The sequence below is a fragment of the Adiantum capillus-veneris genome, chromosome 28 (genome assembly GCF_014529385.1).
Source record: "Adiantum capillus-veneris isolate H3 chromosome 28, ASM1452938v2, whole genome shotgun sequence".
In the NCBI taxonomy this organism is placed as follows: Eukaryota; Viridiplantae; Streptophyta; class Polypodiopsida; order Polypodiales; family Pteridaceae; genus Adiantum; species Adiantum capillus-veneris.
The window spans coordinates 126,496,699-126,514,216 of NC_140958.1; the positions used below are offsets into that span (position 1 = coordinate 126,496,699).

Below are 17,518 nucleotides of genomic sequence, written 5' to 3' on the forward strand. Positions count from 1 at the left end.
AGAAGCTTTTTTGAAGCTAAGTGAAAACACAAGCTCCAAAGGCCTTTTGTTGAAAGCAAAAAGCACACAAAAAAACATTAATGAAAACCTAAAGCTAGGGTCTTGCATACCCAAATTTGCCAAAGAGAAAAACCCAAGGGAAAAAAGTGCTTTTGTTTATGCACATGGTGCTCTCTGATAGCAAATTTATTCATACACATCAACAATGAGAGATAAAATGCTTCTACATAAGCACATTTTGCAATTTTTACAATCTCTCATGCATGTTCAAAAGTTGATTAGTTTCTAGCTCACTGAAGTATGGAATTTAAAACAAGCCAAGAGCTGAAAAATAATGCAACTTTGATGAAATGAAGTGGCTCTTAAAAGCCGAATTTTACAATTTAAAGTTTTTCAAAAAGTTGGCTAACAACTAGCTCACATGAAATTTTACATTTTTTAGAGCAATCTATGAGCTAGAGATGAGTGCAAGTTGATGAAATAAAAATGAATGGCTCTCAATAGCCAAATTTTGTACTTGAAGGCTCTTTAAAAAGTTGGGTAAACACTAGCTCAAATTAAAAAAATATATCACTTTAGATCAAGCTATGAGCTAGCATGTATACAACTTTTAATCCAAACAATTGGAATGGCTCTAAATAGCCAAGTTTTGTAATATTTTGCAATGATGACCCCTTCTTGGATCAATGAAAGTTTTTGTTACCCATATGTTTGAGGACGGACCAAACGGACACCCACATGGCCAGACACGTAGCCGGACACCACATTTCTAGTTTATTAATTTGTTGAGCTAGTGTAGTAATACTCTGTGTAAATTCTGATTCCAGAGTAGTGAATCAATTCCCTGAGTTGTAATGATGTCATGATATTTGTAAAGGTTTATGTGAACCGGCCACTGGCCATTTAGAAGCCCTAGGTATAAAGGTCAATAACCTTAATGTAAAGGAAGGCTTATTTGAAGAAGAAGAAGAAGGGAGCTCAAAAAACGTACGCTCAAGCTATGAGCTGCTCCAATTTGTAATCGACGCAACTAATGAATAGGTAATGAGTTTTCAAATCTAAAAGTTGCATTGTGTTCCTCTCTCTTTGCTCTTTAATTTAAGTGTAAGCATTGTCAGTTTTGTTGTGGTTCGTGACTACGTGTATGTGAGCTATAATTGCAGATTTGAGTGCTTAAATCGTTGTTTTTAGTCATTTTGACCATAGGAGAGTGTTCTTAGACCATAGGATGACAGTTTTGGATAGTTCTGTTGTAGTTTTCATGACCTTTTTCATGATAGATCGTGATTTTGGTACCTTGTTGGATTGCGACCAGACTTGCTAGGATAGTGCCCCTAGGTGTCCTAGACCTCCTCCTAAAGTTTCATTGTATTTCGAGTCCGTTTGAGTGCCGAAATGGCGTGATGACCTAGAGCTGTGAGAAAGGATATAGGTAGATTTTCTTGATCATTGAGTGTTTGTTTGCTTGTAGAGTTGTTATGTTTGTTTGTTAAGGTTCACTTCTTGAGATTGACGATTTCATAGAGTCTCCGTGCCCCATCCGAGTCAATTTCCCTGAGTATTAACATTATGTTAGTGCCAGAAAGCTATGTTGTAGACGTCCGTCGCGACCACCCGCTAACATTGGCGCCGTTGCCGGGGATATGATCCTTAGATGGTGAGTGACCTAGTGCGTATTTAGAGCGTTCTTTTTCTAAGATTTTCCTTCCATTCCATTTACACCTTAGCAGTGAAGCAGCTAGACACGGGGTTTAGTGCTTGGTAGAGTCTAGAAGTCGAGGACTTGCTAGATCTATTCTTGAGAAGTAAAGAGGGTTGTGAGTGAGATAGCCAAAATCATTTCATTCTCCGATTTTCTCTATGCTTTCAGAGTGCTGTTCCATTTTCCGTTTCGACTTTATTTTATACCGTTTTGTTTATTTTTATTTCATGTTTCATTTCAGTACTTAGGAGTAGGGTAAGTAGAAACTACCACCATCAAATTTGGGCTAAAAGATTGAGAGAAAAAAGGTTGAAAACCATATTTTGGCCGAAATGACCATAACTCTGAAAATTTGAAAATTTAAAAATTTGATGGTAGAGATCTCAAAAGTGATCCAAATTCAAAAATTCGTGGATCAAGGGCATTAGCAGACTCTCTAGAAGCAACCTAGAAAGTCTGGCAAGAATCTGTGGAGGAACATGGATCGCAATCCATGTACCCCAGAGACCATTTTTGGTGAAAAGTGATCAGTGACATTGACCATCAGTGGGATACTGCTCTGAGGGGACAGTTACAGAGCGAGCTCAACGAAGCGAGCTTTGAAGCGAGTTTTTTTTTTTCCATCCCACCACCACTACCTCCCATTGCCGTCCCTTAGCAACCATCACCACCACCACTCTAGCCCACCATTGGTGGTTAGTGGTGCTAGCTTACTACCACCATGTGCCGCCCCTACTCCTACCACCACCGCCCATTGCCACCCCTCCATCCAATGGAGTAGCTAAGGACCTCTCTCTCTCTCTCTCACACACACACACACACACACACACAAACAAAAGCCCAAGGCATTGACGATTTTGCTAATGGCTTCGTATTTTTTTTATCAAGCCCCCTCACCCCTCCTCAAAAATCGTGAGGGGACGAGGTGTGATAATTTTTGTTTTAAAGAGTAAAAGAGAGGGAGTGAAAGAAAGCTTAAATAAAATTTTTTAAAAAGTCCTCAAAGCAATAGCAATCTCGTTATTGCTTTGAGTACTTTTTTTTTGTATTTAAGCTTCCTTTCACTCCCTCTCTTTTCCTCTTAGGGAAAAAAAAACATCACCCTTCACTATCCCCCTCTCACAAAATTTGCCCCCCCCCCCACCCCCGCGCTCTCCAACCAACCCCTCCCTCTCTCTCTCTCTCTCTCTCTCTCTCACACACACACACACACACATTTTATTTTGTACCCAGACATTATATTAGATCCACCAAGATTGTATAAGTTTGGTCTCATGAGTCATTTTGGTCTTTTGAAGACATTTAATATAAAACTTTTATTCCATTTCATTTCATTTCTCTTTGGGATTGAAGGGATTGAAGTGGCAGTGTGACAAGAAGCAGAGAGGGTCCCAATCCCACTCCCCTTCTCTCTCCCTCCCGCTATCGCTCTCTCTTTCTATCCCCTGCTCTCCCTCTTTTACAAAAAAGGACAAGCACGAGCGATACTGCTAGTGCTTTTTTTTTAATTTTCAATGGATCCCTCCTCCCCCCCCCCCCCCCCCCCCCCCCCCCCTTTCTCTATGTGTTTGTGGGACGGAAGGGAAGGAAAGGGCATGGTGGCAAAGGTAGAGAGAGAGAGAGAGAGAGAGAGAGAGAGAGAGAGAGAGAGAGAGAGAGAAATGAGGGGTGGAGCTCACTCTGGGATGGGAGGGAAGGGAAGAGTGAGGAGGAGAGAGAGAGAGAGAGAGAGGAAGGGGGGGAGAGGGCGTGCAGAGAGAGAGAGAGAGAGAAAGGGTGCGTGCGTGCACGTGTGTGTGTGTGTGTGTGTGTGTGTGTGTGTGTGTGTGTGTGTGTGTGTGTGTGTGAGAGAGAGAGAGAGAGAGAGAGAGAGAGGAAAGGGAGGGGCCAACGGGAGAAAGAAAATGGGGCAGCAAAAATTGTGAGAGGGAGAGACGGAGAGTGTCTTAATTTCTTTAAAAACAAACCAGAGGGAAAGAGAGCTAGTGGAGAGGAGTTTTTTTATAAAAAAAACTATCAAAATTAATAGTGGAAGGGCATGGTGGCAAGGGTAGAGAGAGAGAGAGAGACGGGGGTGGAGCTCACTCTAGGATGGGAGGGAAAGGAAGAGAGAGAGAGAGAGAGAGAGAGAGAGAGAGAGAGAAGGGGGGGGGGAGGGATGGAGGTCACCTTAGGGGAGAGAGAGAGAGAGAGAGAGAGAGAGAGAGAGAGAGAGAGAGAGAGAGGTGGCAGGTGGGAGACACACACACACACACACACATGGAGAGAGGGAAGACAATAAGACAGAGGATGGTGGGGGAGAGAGATAGGAGAAAGAGGGGGGAGAGAGAGAGGAGAGAGAGAGAGAGAGAGGGGGGGGGGGGGGGGGGGGGGGGGGAGGGGATAGGGGTTATATAGTGACAAGAAAAGAGAGAGGAAGACGGGAGTAGGAGAAGAAGACTTTGGAGAAGGGATGGCGGTTGGTAGAAGAGGAGATAGAGAAAGGGAGGGCGGCTAGAGGAGTAGATGGAGAGAGGGGGTGGAGGAGACGGAGGATGTTGAAGGAGGAGGCTAAGAGGAAGAAGAAGGGAAGAGGAGGAAGCACATGGGCGGCAAGAGGAGGAAGGGGAGGTAGGGAGGGCGGCCCTCCCAAAAAAAAAAAAAGCTCGCTTCATTGAGCTCGCTCGAAAACCTAACTCCTGCTCTGATAAAAGAAAAACTCAAAAATCACTTCAGAATTGGCTGTTATGGCAAAAACAACAAAAACAAGGATTCAGACACAAAATTGGGTAAACATTGAGATTTTGGGATCCAAATTCAAAAAGGGGTGAGATTTGGCTTCTACAGGGCATAGAGAACTTGCAGAACAAAATTCATGAAAAAATGCTGCCAAACATGGATCGCGATCCAGGGAGGAATCTCAAAGCTCGAGCGAGATTTTCCGAGCAATCCCTAAAACGAGCGAGGTAGGGCAAGGCACATATACAAAACAAAAACCAAACATGATTTCTTCGTTGACTTCAAGCACAACAACAAAAAAATAATTCAAGATTGCACCTATTTTTAAAGGTAAATCAACCACAAATTTTTGACCGACAAAACCCTTTGAACAAGGTTCGGGTAGAGTGTTTCCTTTGATGGGCTAGAACACTTGGAACCATTACAATAGCATGTTGATATTCCTCTCATTGGAAATTGTTGCCCTCAAAATATTGGATGCTCATTGCAATTTGCTACCACCATTGATCCTTGCTGGATATAAATCTCATATTCCTACCTCCTTACACGCAGTATCTCCAACATCATGGTATATATTAAAGTATGGGTCAAACCATCATTTGAAGCCTACCATCGAGAGGGTGGGAAAGTTAGTGGTGTTGCCAAAGATGGTGGTGATAAAGGTGTCAAGGGAGGTGGTAATGGTGGGGGATTATAAGGAGTGCTTTGATAAAAGAGTATGCAAGGTGGATAAAGTTATGAACACTTTTATTAGGACAAATTCTCCCCGTACAAGTTCTCTTTCACCCAACCATGTTGATAAACAAAAAAAACCTAGGTTTAATATATTTACATCTATAAATTTTGAGATTTATCTTCAAAATTCAAAGTAGAGGGTCAGAAAACCTACAAATTTCAAAGAAATTTAGTGGAAACATTGTTGTGTCACAACTGCCTCACACAAAGCTGGGTGCGGATACATTGTGCATGAGTGGCGCCAACACACCCTTAGAAATTTTTGCAGGTAACAGCACGTTGCATGCATACCTCTCCAACCATGTAGACATGCGGCTGACCAAAATCATTGTAAACTCTTTACTTCCATTCTCTTTGTCATCGTCTAGCTGCATATCTGCCTTTTACTCCCGCTGCAAGTGCTTCTCTATGAAAATCACATTGGACATGGGGTCCAAGTTGTCAGAGTCATCATGCACTATACTAATGAACGTCTGCCATGGAAGAACTCAGCACATAATCCTTTGCACATGGACAATATCATAGCCGGCCTTGGCGAGAAGAGGAAGAACCTCATGATGAGCACACCGATGGGCCATGTGTAGGAGGCGGTTGTATTTCCACATGGAGGGATGCCCCCACGGGAAAATGGGGTACACCTATTCTCTCTGGCCCAAAATAAAAGGGAGTCATGGAGAAGGTGAAGCATGGCATGCTACAGTCATTGCAACTGTAGCTCCAGGCGAGCCAACGTGGCCATCCACCAAGTGACCGAGTCAATTAATGTCCCTTAGCAAGAGCCCATCATTGACATCGGCCAATCGAGGCGCAGATAGCAGGGTGATCCCAAGTCGAAGGCAGAAAAGATATCTTGAAGAAGATGAAGCTGACCACCCAAGGGCTCAGAGTCTTAGTCTTGATTATTAATCACGTGCACGCTCGATATTGACGGCCTCATGAGCACAGTTTGCATTGCCAAATGGCAACAACATCAACACGGGTAAGAAAAAGCTGGAGAGCTGCTCTAGGGTCGTGTGCTGGAGGTCAGCAACTTTTACCTACTCGAATGTATTGGGTTTCCAACACCATCTCCATGGGTTGTTTGATAGAGTAGCCCTCCATGTTCTATAGGTATCTCTCTCTCTCTCTCTCTCTCTCTCTCTCTCTCTCTCTCTCTCTCTCTCTCTCTCTCTCTCTCTCTCTCTCTCCTCGAAGGACAGGCGGATAGATTGGTACACCTTAACAAAAATGAGGATACAACACAAAAGACCCTTACTCGCATGCATTGAGGCACAACATTGCGATGAGAAGGCGGCATGTTTAGGAGGTGGGGCCAAAGGGAGGGTAGTACTTGAATGAAAAGCGTAGGGAGGCACCACAACAGGCGTCAAATGGAGTATCAACAACATCGCCATCGTCATTACCAACAAGCATGAAGAATTAGGAACATGCTCCACCAAGCAAGGCAGGGGAGGGAGAGCAGGCATTCCTAGGAGTCGAGAGTCCCTAGTTGTTGGTGGGGACTAGCCGTAGAGGGCAACGATGGAAACTGGCTTAGATCTCTCTCTCTCTCTCTCTCTCTCTCTCTCTCTCTCTCTCTCTCTCTCTCTCTCTCTCTCTTTTTGATGGTCCAAAAAAAATGTATATAATTTTAAGGTGTGTAAATGTTTCTCAAATGCATGAAAATCTGTGCCATACTATCTAAAACCTTCCCTTGCACTTAGGCGTTGCATTGCAAAACCAAAACAGTTCACGCACTCATACCCCCAAATCCTCATACACCTTGCCACTTTACTTAAGACATCTTACAAATCCAAAACATAACCATTTCAGCTTTTTTAGCCAACTACCTTCAATTGTTTTGAAATGAGGCTAGAAACATTGAGCAGGGCAATATAATTAGGAGCGCAATGCAACCCAATGACAAGAATAGCATTTCTCCAAGTGATGCTTCTAGCAAAAACCATGGTGTAGCCTTGCTTTCAAGCTCTTTAAAAATGCCTTAAGTCAGGATGGGAAAGGGCTTGGATACATGTTCTAATGAAATGTTGTCCACAATGCTCTTCTTCAACTCTAGGTAGTTATGCTCATTGGGAGGGAGGACAACAAGTTGTCCTTCATCAAAAAGCTTTTCTACAGACCAACCATTCCTAGCAATCTGATGCTCCAAAAACTTGTCTAGCGATAAACCTTCCATGTGTATGGCCTCTGGTAAGAAAGAGAGAACATGCAAAGCAAATCCTTGTATTGCTTGCTCGAACCCTGGAACACCCTCCAAAATATGGCGGTTTCTAGCAGCCTCATCCCAAAACTCCCTGAATCTGGCTGTCTCCAAAAAATGAGCAAGATTAATCTTGCTATTAGGAAGGGATCCTCCATTTGAAGCTTTTCAGGTATTAGAAACATGCAAAGGTTGAAGTCTGGTGCAGGAAGCGTCATCAATGCCTTCTTGCCACAATTTGGATATTCATTTGAGACGGTTCAAATTGATAAAGCCGCAGTAGGCATAGGTTTGCATCCAAACTGTAAGTCTGCGCGTTAACCTGCTCCAACACATATGCCTCAAGGTCCGAAAGGATGTCTGGATTGTAGGGATTGACTACCACAATTTGTTCCATAGTGTACTAACAAGTAACCTCCTTCTCAGATGTCGCCGCTACCCGATCTCGCTGCATTATCAAGAGCGCTTCTCTTTGGCAGCATCGGGGCCTCTCTCTCTCTCTCTCTCTCTCTCTCTCTCTCTCTCTCTCTCTCTCTCTCTCTCTCTCTCTCTCTCTCTCTCTCTCTCTAAAAAATACTCTCTGAAAGAGCGCGCGCGCCGGCGCGTGCTCTTTCAGAGAGTTTTTTTTTAGAGAGAGAGAGAGAGAGAGAGAGAGAGAGAGAATACCGCTGGAGGAAGGATTCTGAGAGGGGTTTCGGCAGGCGGAGCACCTTGTCCTCGACAGCGGTAGCAGCAACAACAGAAGCAACCATGGGTAACAACTTGCCAACTGGGGGACGTAATAAGAAGACAAAGCGCCTCCTAAGAGTGACAATGTCTATCCGAAGCTTATTGTCAAGTTGTACAGGTTTCTCGTTCGAAGGACAGGCAGCCCATTTACTGCTGCGTTTTTGAAGCGGATGTTTATGAGCAAAACTAACATGCTGCCTCTATTTTTATCTTGTCTCATACGTCACATGAAGGAGAAGGAGGATAAGATGTGACAAACGATGTTAGGGTGTATGAAGTTCCAGCATTGAAAGTCGCCGCGCTGCGCTTTACAGAGACTGCCCGTGCCCGGATCTTGAAAGCTGGTGGAGAATACTTCACATTTGACCAACTTGCTTTGAAGGCCCCAGCTGGCTCAAAAACTGTACTTCTGAGAAGTCCAAAGAATGCTAGTGGAGCTCTGAAGCACTTTGAGAGAGCTCCAGGTGTACCGCATTGTCACACAAAGCCTTATGTTTGGTCCAAGGGTCACAAGTTTGAGAGAGTTCATGGTCGACGTAACAACAGAGGATACATAGTTTAGTTTGGTAGCTTTTGGATACTTTTGTGCAATATTTTATCAAACATTGTGCTTGTAGTTGGCTTGCTACATCTGAGGTATGCTAGCCCTCGTCATAATTGCGTTGATCGGGTACTTTGTGAGGTGTCTTTGTGCAAGCAATGGTGAGGTTTCAATATGTGGCCCTTTGGATTTGAGAAGCTGTTGCTGACTTCTAAATTGATTGCTGACAAAGTTTTTTTCTGGTTTAATAAATAACTAATGCATGTAATCATCGCTTATCATGATTCTATCAAAGCCGCCGCATCATCGACCATGGTCGGTGATTCGAGAGGAAGATGTAAGACAGTGCCACCTAAGAGGATCGATGAATTGCCGTCGCGCTTTAACATAGTTTTCAGCATGAAAGAGCGCAGTCGAGAGCCGAATGCCTGCACTATTTGGGGGAGAGGCGATTTCGCGAGCGGAGCAGTGCGCAAGACGCAGGTCGCGAAAGAAAAAATTTAGTGTAACAAAATTGGTCGCGAGTAGTAAGACAGCCGGTGGTTCAATTCAAACCAATGAGCCAACGATGCTTGAACTCAGGATCTGACGGCTAGAAATTCTTCACGCCCTGCTCTAACCATTCCACCGCCCAATTGAACGTGTCTCTTCATAGGAGTAAAGTTGTCCTATTGAAGGGGCCCGTCAGTCTCCGTGAAGGGGGCTAGTTTTTTAACTGGCCCTTTTACCCTATAGGCTTCTTGTTTGGAGGACCACCATTTATCAAGGTTGAACTACTTTTTGCCTTCTATGTAAGCAAAGATTGGTATCTAGTCTATTAGTACTGAATACCCATCAAGACATGAGACGTCTCATTTTGTGACGTTTGTCTTGAATTAGAGTGATAGACTAGTTTTTTCTTTATCTGAGAGAGAGAGAGAGAGAGAGAGAGAGAGAGAGAGAGAGAGAGAGAGAGAGAGAGAGAGAGAGAGAGAGAGAGAAGCCAATCTCCATCGTTCTTTTTTTGACAGAGAAATTACATTTTGCAAGGTAGTGTTCACCAAAAACGTTTGTAGGGACCACTTTTTAGGAAAAACCATTTTTCCAAACATAAAAAATTCCTTTCCTTGAATTTTCCAGGAGAAAGTTTAAGAAAATTAAGCTTATTTTTTGGGGCTTTACACTATTTTTCTCTATATTGGGACGGAATTTTTCCTTTTCCCCTTACCCTCAACTGGCCTACTGCTCGGTTCAAACACACTGATAGGTTCATTATTATATTTGCTGCAATCTTGTCGAGATTCCAACAGGTGCAACATTAGCCCTTTGCAAGTTGTCCAGCCAAAAACTTAGCAAGCTGGACTCGAACTCTCACTGCTCCACACGTGCATCTTCAAGTCAACTGAGCTAACCACATAGGAGGCTGCATATGATGTGCGGCATAGTGCAACATATTAATTAAAAAAATTTAACGAAGGCCCCCCAAAACCTATCTGGCCACGCTATCATCAATGACTGTGTGTCATTGACCCCACGCTATTGCTCGTGCCAGCGTGCTATAGTAGATGACTCCACGCTATTCCTTTTGTCAGTCCCATCCTTTGTCTTTGCAACGGGCATCTCTTGGGATTCATGTCGTACTTTTTTTCCCCAAAAATTGTTGGGACTTACTGGCAAGACAACATGGAAAAGACGATTGGTGTATACATGAACTAATGAGGTGAAATAAATTGCTATCAATTTGATGAGTCTAAGATGAGAAAGGATGCACATGCTCTCAAGTATAAATGAAAATCAAGAACCAAAGTACTAGACACAGGAGCACTACAAATGACCTTAAAAAAAGAAACTTAGGATGACTTAAGCATTAAGTACAGGGCTAGAGCTCTTATTAATCTATCAATTTTACTTTATGCTCAAACATGTGAAGCCTAAGCGAGCCTAAGAGAGAAGATAATATTTTTAAATATTGTGTTTATTTTCTTAATAGTAAACTTTGATATTTTGGAATTTAGGAGGTAGTCTATCCATTGATAACCCTTTTTGTTGTGGTGCATGCATATATAACAAATGATAAATATTCTGTTTCGATAAAATTTACTATATCGTGTACAAACACTTGCTCGGGTTTATCCTTGCTCAAAAAAAATCGCTCAGTGCATGGTAACACTCCGATCCAGGTACTTTTTTGACATTTTGGGTTGATATTTGACAAGTACATCTCTGATAACTAATGGAACAACTTTCCCAAAAGGTACCATGTCAAAAAATTGAAAAAAGTTTTTCAAAATAGCCAAATACAGAAACTAGTCAAAAATCGCAGGGCAGACACAAAAACTCCCTTTTGACTAGGAAAAAGTTGTCCAAATTCAAAAAGATTTAGGGAAGAGTATCACCATAACATGGACTACAAGTTGACCAAGTTTCATGTCAAAATGAGGTCAAACATGGATTGCAATCCATGTACCTCATGAAAATTTTGGAAAAAAAATTTGGTTGAGATTTGAGCAGTAGGTAGCTAAGACATAGACAAACACTTTTCCCAAAAGAACCAAATGCAAAAAAGTTGCAAAAAGTGGTTAAACGAGCCAAAAACAGCTCATTGTCAAAACTGCCACAACAGACTGTAGAAGTCAGTTTTGGTTGGGCAAAACTAATCCAAATTCAAAAAGGTTTGTGGAGCAAGCTACAAACATTACAAGCTATCAGCACACCAAAAATTCAAATCCAAAAGTGATGGAACATGGATCGCGATCCATGTACCCCTAAGAAATTTTTGGAGAGAAACTTTTGTAGCCTGTAGAGCAGAGACCATTGTGAACAAAAGTCCCCAAAGAAATTTTGCCAAAAAAGTTCAAAAATTGGGTCAAAAGTGCCAAAAACACTTCAAGGTGAAAACCCTAAAATAGACCTGTGAATTGACTTTTGCCTGACCTAAACAAGTTCAAATCATACAAAAACCATATAGCAGGGATCAGTGGACCAAGGGGAAGCTATGTGCCAAGTTTCAGTGCAATATGAAACATAGGTACATGGATCGCGATCCATGTTCCTTTGTCACAAATTGATACCAAATTTGCACCATAGCTAGAGGATATCACAAGGAGTCTAATGGTCTTTTCAAAAGTGAATTTGGATACCAAAAACAAAGCCAAAAGACCTGAACTGCCACGTACTCTGACAAAGTGTCAGAACTGGCCTAACTTTCAATCTAGAGGTCCATTTTCAAAAAAATTGATACCATAGGACCTACTAATCATGTTGAATCTGATGGTACAAAGAGAAGTCAATTTGGGCTCCAAACATGGATCACGATCCATGTACCCATAGTAACAGCTTGAGTTGAAACTTTCCATCATTAGTGCATACACAAGGAAACATATCTCCAAGTCCAGTTTTGGAAAAAAATGAGCAAATTGGGTCAAAAGGGAGTAAAACAGGTGACATATAGAAAACCAATGTGCACACCTAGTGTTGGCTATTTAACCTATCAAACCAAGTCCAAATCCAAAAAGATTTGAGATTTAGCTTGTGGACATAGTTAGAAACAAACTCCTAGGAGATCAAGTCCAGAGGTGGTTGAACATGGATCGCGATCCATGTACCTCAACCTCAGAATTTGCTGAAAATTGGTATATAGTCTGCATATGACCTTTGAGAAAATTTGGAGAAAAAAATTTGACAAGGAACATGGATCGCGATCCATGTACCTCTCAGCATAGTGGGGGTATCTGACTTGGTGATCTTGTAGACATACTTGAGAACATCCCAAATCTCAAGTTTGAGCTAAAAATACCTTCTGGAGGCCAAGATACAAGCCAAAGTTCCTGTGTTCTGGTCCTAGAACTGTTTTGAGTGTTGTTTTAAGTGCAGTCCACTAAAAGTGCTCTAACTTTTGATAGACAACTCCAAATTGAGTCAGGTAAAGCTAGGAAGAAAGCTTGCGGGCAATAGCACACACCTAGACTAGGTTTTAGAGCTGAATTTTACTAGGTTTCCTAAATCTAAACTTTTAGGGTACCCAAAACTAGTTTTCAAAGACCAAAAGAGTCACAAATTTGTGATTTTTGAGAGACCTTACCAGGGGCAAAAAGGGATAAGTTGCACTAACCCAAGTTGGGCTTGTCAAGTACTATCTTGAGAGATTTAAGTGAGCCTTAACCATGACAAATCATCCACCACCAAGGTTTTCTACTCCACTCAGAGACATGAAAAACACAACAATGCCAACAACAGGGGGATTGGGAGAATACATAGAGGAGAGGCATCCTCTAATCAACAAACCGAACGTGAGATTCATCAAAGCCAATGAATCCATGAGAGTGCTTATAGATTATGCTCATGAGGACATATATAGATTCAAAAACGGGGATCCATATATCTTCTAAAAGTGTATAGAGCCCTATGCTAGAGAGTTGACCACCCATAAGAACCTCTATGCATTTACGTATACAGATGCCAATGGAGTGCAAGTTTTGATGGTAGATAAGTATGGACGTGAGTACCAACTTGTTGATCCCATTGACCTAGAGAGATATACGTGCAAGGGTACTCCGGTCTCTACTTACTTTCAATCAAAATTGATGTCACAATACACATGAGAGAGGATTCCACCGGGATTCTCTCCAAGACAAGAGGATAGGGCAAGAAATGTCTTTCCAAGAGACCACGAATTGGTTAAATTGGTGACTGAACCACAACGATTAAAACCATATCAAGTGGCTCAATGTGTCAAGACAAAATACGATGGGTCAGGGGATCCATTTGCTCATGTCTCACACTTCAAACAAGTGTTGAGAGCTGAACGAATTGCAGATTTTCATACTCAATATGAGGGATTTAGGTTAACATTGGAAGGAACAGCCTTGACTTGGTTCCAACCACTAAATAGAGATGATTTTCCAAACATAGCACAACTCTTACAAGAGTTTGTAGAGGAATTCTCAAAAAGGGGAATCAAACATAACACAGTGTCCTAAATCTACGCTTTCAAACAAAAAACGAACAAAAGATTGAAGGAAGCTTTGCTTTGCTTCAAACAATACATTGATAGATGTCCTGTGAGAGAGTTACTGAAAGATGAGAGATTATCCATTCTCTTCATAGAGTGCTTGAGGAAGGACCTACATCTAAAAGGATGCACAACGTTTGAGCAAGTCACTAGACAAGCTCTATATCTAGTTGACAATTGCAAGGCCTACGGAGAGGTGAGTGAAGATACAGACAACGTGACTAGTAGTGCCTCAAATTCAAAGAGCAAATCAACAACAAATAGAGATGTTCAAACTCCTTGGGAACCAATCATTGATCAAGTGGTCAAGGGGGTAATTAGGAGAATAAATCAAGGCTACAAACAAAACTTAAATTTACAACAGCCTCAATTGAGGAGATGGCATACTTGTGGAGGGGATCATCCCACTCCATGGTGTAACACTCAGTCAAAGCCACAACGTGTGGTAGGGCAACAACCACCTCTTCTGAATAATGGTAGAGTGGTAGTCAACTATACTCAGCCAACGTATGTGCCACAACCCACGAGAAACCAATACTCCATGGATGCAAATACACTCATGTTCATAGCCAATTATGAGTATGGTTCAAAGAAAATCCTCACAAAGAAAGAACAATCATTGGCTGGATCGCCAGCTATGAAACAAGAAGGTCCATGCTATGAGTGTGGAGGTGATCATCGGGCACAAAGTTGTCCAAACAAGGGTCCACAAATCGAAGTATTCATATTTTGTGAACGTTGTGGGATAGACCATCTACGCCAACATTGTGCTAAAAATCCAGACTACAAAGGGAAAGCAACAATGAATGTTGTAGGCATGATGCCTTCTTCAAGCGGATCGGAGGTAGAACCCGCCATTCCTTTAAAAGGATGACTTGAGCTCAAGCTCAAGAAGCTGTCAAAAACAAACCAGCTGAAAAAGCCACATTGCCTGTTCAAACAGAATTTGAGAACAAATCGGTGAGAACCTTCAAAAGAAGATCATGGAAAGGCAGATGAGACAAAATGAAATTGAAGAGGCTGAAGGAGAAAGCGGCTTTGGAAACTAAATTGAATCAAACAAGAGAGCATCTTAGACAAGAGCAAGAAAGGAACAAAAACCCAAAGGGACCTAAAGAGTCAAAGATTAACTCGGGAGGTTCAGTCTTAGTGGAGAAACTCTTTGAACCTTTAGATGCAATTTTGAAGGCCTATGAAGCTAAGCTAAAACCCAACCAAACCTAAGAGGATAGATGGCTGACATATCCTCATCCAGGTATGAAAAAGAGAGGTTGCAAATGTGTAAGGAGCTCATCCAAAAGGCCCAAGCTCTTATGGAACCACATGTTCCAGATGCTCCATGGAGTTGTAGATCCATGGAAAAATCCAGGAATTGGACAGTCGTGGTATTGTAAACAAAGAGGAAGAGCCAGGAGTTGAGGCACCTTTAGATACAAGGGAAGTAGCCAATACCACAGATGGGGTGGGTTCACAAGCAGTGATGCCTATTCCGAACCCCGGGGGATTCACCATGGAAAACTTACCGCACCACGTAAGTGCAAGGGAGGGGGTTTTTTTTACAAGTTACATAAGCGTATAAGTTAGGGGCAGTCCCCCAATAATTTATCTCCCAAGCTTAAAAATAAGGGAGGGGGGTATCATATTTTTTTTTTTTTGGGGGGGGGGGGGGGGGGGGGGGGGGGGGGGAGGGGAGAGAGAGGGGGAAACTGACTCGAGTTGATTACTTGTAACGATTGGTCATCGGCATGCACTAGAACTCCGATGAATTTTGGTATAGTTTTTTACCAGGTCACACATCAAATTTCTCATCAGGCCGGTCGTAGATAAGGGCTGATTTGGAGTAGTTCAAGGGTTGATTTACACCAGCTTTGGATGGGTCAAAATTGGACAAGTAGCCAGAGTGCAGGTTGATCCATCACATAGTTTGAAAGTCAAACTAAAGTCAAACTAAGACACATTGAGGGTACATCTAGTTATCAACAGAAGTGGTTCCTTAGTACATTGCCACTCACTATGCTACACTCTCTTTGACTAATTTTACTCAGTTAGATCATGTGAAACCTAAATTTTATATGTAAGATAGGGGTATGATAGTTTTATTCATTGATTGTCGTATAAGTGTAGAAAGGGGGATCATAGTCCCTAATATGAGTCGTATATAGGGGTTTTATCAAAGTTGTCCGCTCGCAGGTGGCGTCCTATTTTGTATATAGAGTGAATCCCCCAGGTTCCGAAGGTAGAAGAACTGTGGCCACAATCCTTGTGGGAATCAATCCGAAACCAAAAAGATGGTAGTGCTACTTTACAGTCAGCACCTATCCCTAAGATAAACATGGATCGTGAATTTTTCCCAGGGGATATAAGATCTGTATATGGGGATATCGGGTATGTCGCATCTGAAGAGAGTAAACCACGCTCTCTAAAGACTTTGCCATTTTTCATAGGAGAACAAGAAACAAAATCAGAGGTTAAAATGGTACCTTCTCAGTGGAAAGACACACCAAAAATGATGGATACCAAGAGCTTGCATGAATTGATGTCTTCTCCTATACAATGCACACTTTATCTCTCAGAGATATTAAAAATTAGACCGCATCTATGGGGCCAAATGGGCAAACGCCTGGAAAACATGGGGTTGAAAATCCCTTCACATGACCAACTTGCATATGAAAACATGGATGACACCTTGCCTAAGAAACCACAGACAAAGCCAGTACCAGTAAATAAGGTGGGTGACTACTGTGAAGGAGAAGAAGGAAACACCACCTTACCACTTGAGTACAAAGGAGTAAAGACGGTCGCTATATTAGATAGTGGGGCAGGAATTGCCATTGCAACCAAAGAGATATGAAAAAAATGGGGAAAGCCTACTCTTACAAAAACTCGAATGAAACTTCAATTAGCAGATGGATGCACGGAGAAACCGATTGGAATATTAGAACAAATCATTGTATCCTCGTGTGGCATAGAGTATGAGCATACCTTTGTCATAATGAATTTTGACAAGGGCAGCAACTTTGATATTATATTGGGAAGACCATTCATGCGTCAGCTCAAAATGGTACGAGACTGAGGCTATGACTATATCTACTTGAGACACAAAGAGGTCACAACGAAAATGAGTGTCAAGGATCATAGTTATAGAGATGTAGTGCGAACCCCGGGGGAAGACCTAAACTCCACAACTGATTTGGAGAGCAAAGCACATATTTGGATGTACGGAGCTCCTGCGAGTGGAAATCTTAGAAAGGAAGATTACATCCTAGAGCATTCACTAGAAGATGAGGCATATGTACCAGAGCCATTGCCAGAGGAGTTATTTGAACCCTTTGGATGGGATCAAATACTGGCGACTCTTGATGTGTGTGTAATGAGGCGACCCTGACTAAATTTTGCGATGAATATGGGTATGATATAACTCCCTTGTTTACAATAAAGGTGTTGAAGGAAGCTAATGAAGTTTGTGAGTGTGAAAGCAAAAAAGGTGAGACAAATAGCTACGTTCTGGAGCATGGTTCCAAGGTGCAAACGAAGGAAGCAGAGCAACCACGAGAGTATGTCATCATTGACATACCTGAAGAATTGACAAAAGTTGTTTCAAAGAAGTCGACTACAGAAAAAGCGCAAATGAAAGCAAATGAAGGAGCAAAGTTTCCAAGTTTAACGGCAAATCTTCAACAAACGCAAGCTCAAGACAAGAATAGTGATAAGGATGAAGATCGATTGTCTTCTACGACAATCAAATTCAACACATGCAAAAAAACAGGACTCAAAATCACACGTTTAGCTATGATAGATCCAAAAGCAACAAAGAATCTAATGTCTTAAGATACGTCGATAATGATGGGGAAGCCGCCAATCATCGAGCTAGAGAAGATCGTGTATACAAGTTCAAAAATGCCG

At 42.1% G+C, this 17,518-nt stretch overlaps 2 pseudogenes; one reads left to right on the forward strand and one right to left on the reverse strand.

The window, feature by feature from the left end:
- Positions 1-7,136: 7,136 nt before the first annotated feature.
- Positions 7,137-7,506, reverse strand: LOC147421266 (eukaryotic translation initiation factor 3 subunit K pseudogene; annotated as a pseudogene).
- Positions 7,507-8,105: 599 nt separating this feature from the next.
- On the forward strand, positions 8,106-8,646 carry LOC147421267 (large ribosomal subunit protein eL18y pseudogene; annotated as a pseudogene).
- The last annotated feature ends 8,872 nt before the right edge of the window (positions 8,647-17,518 follow it).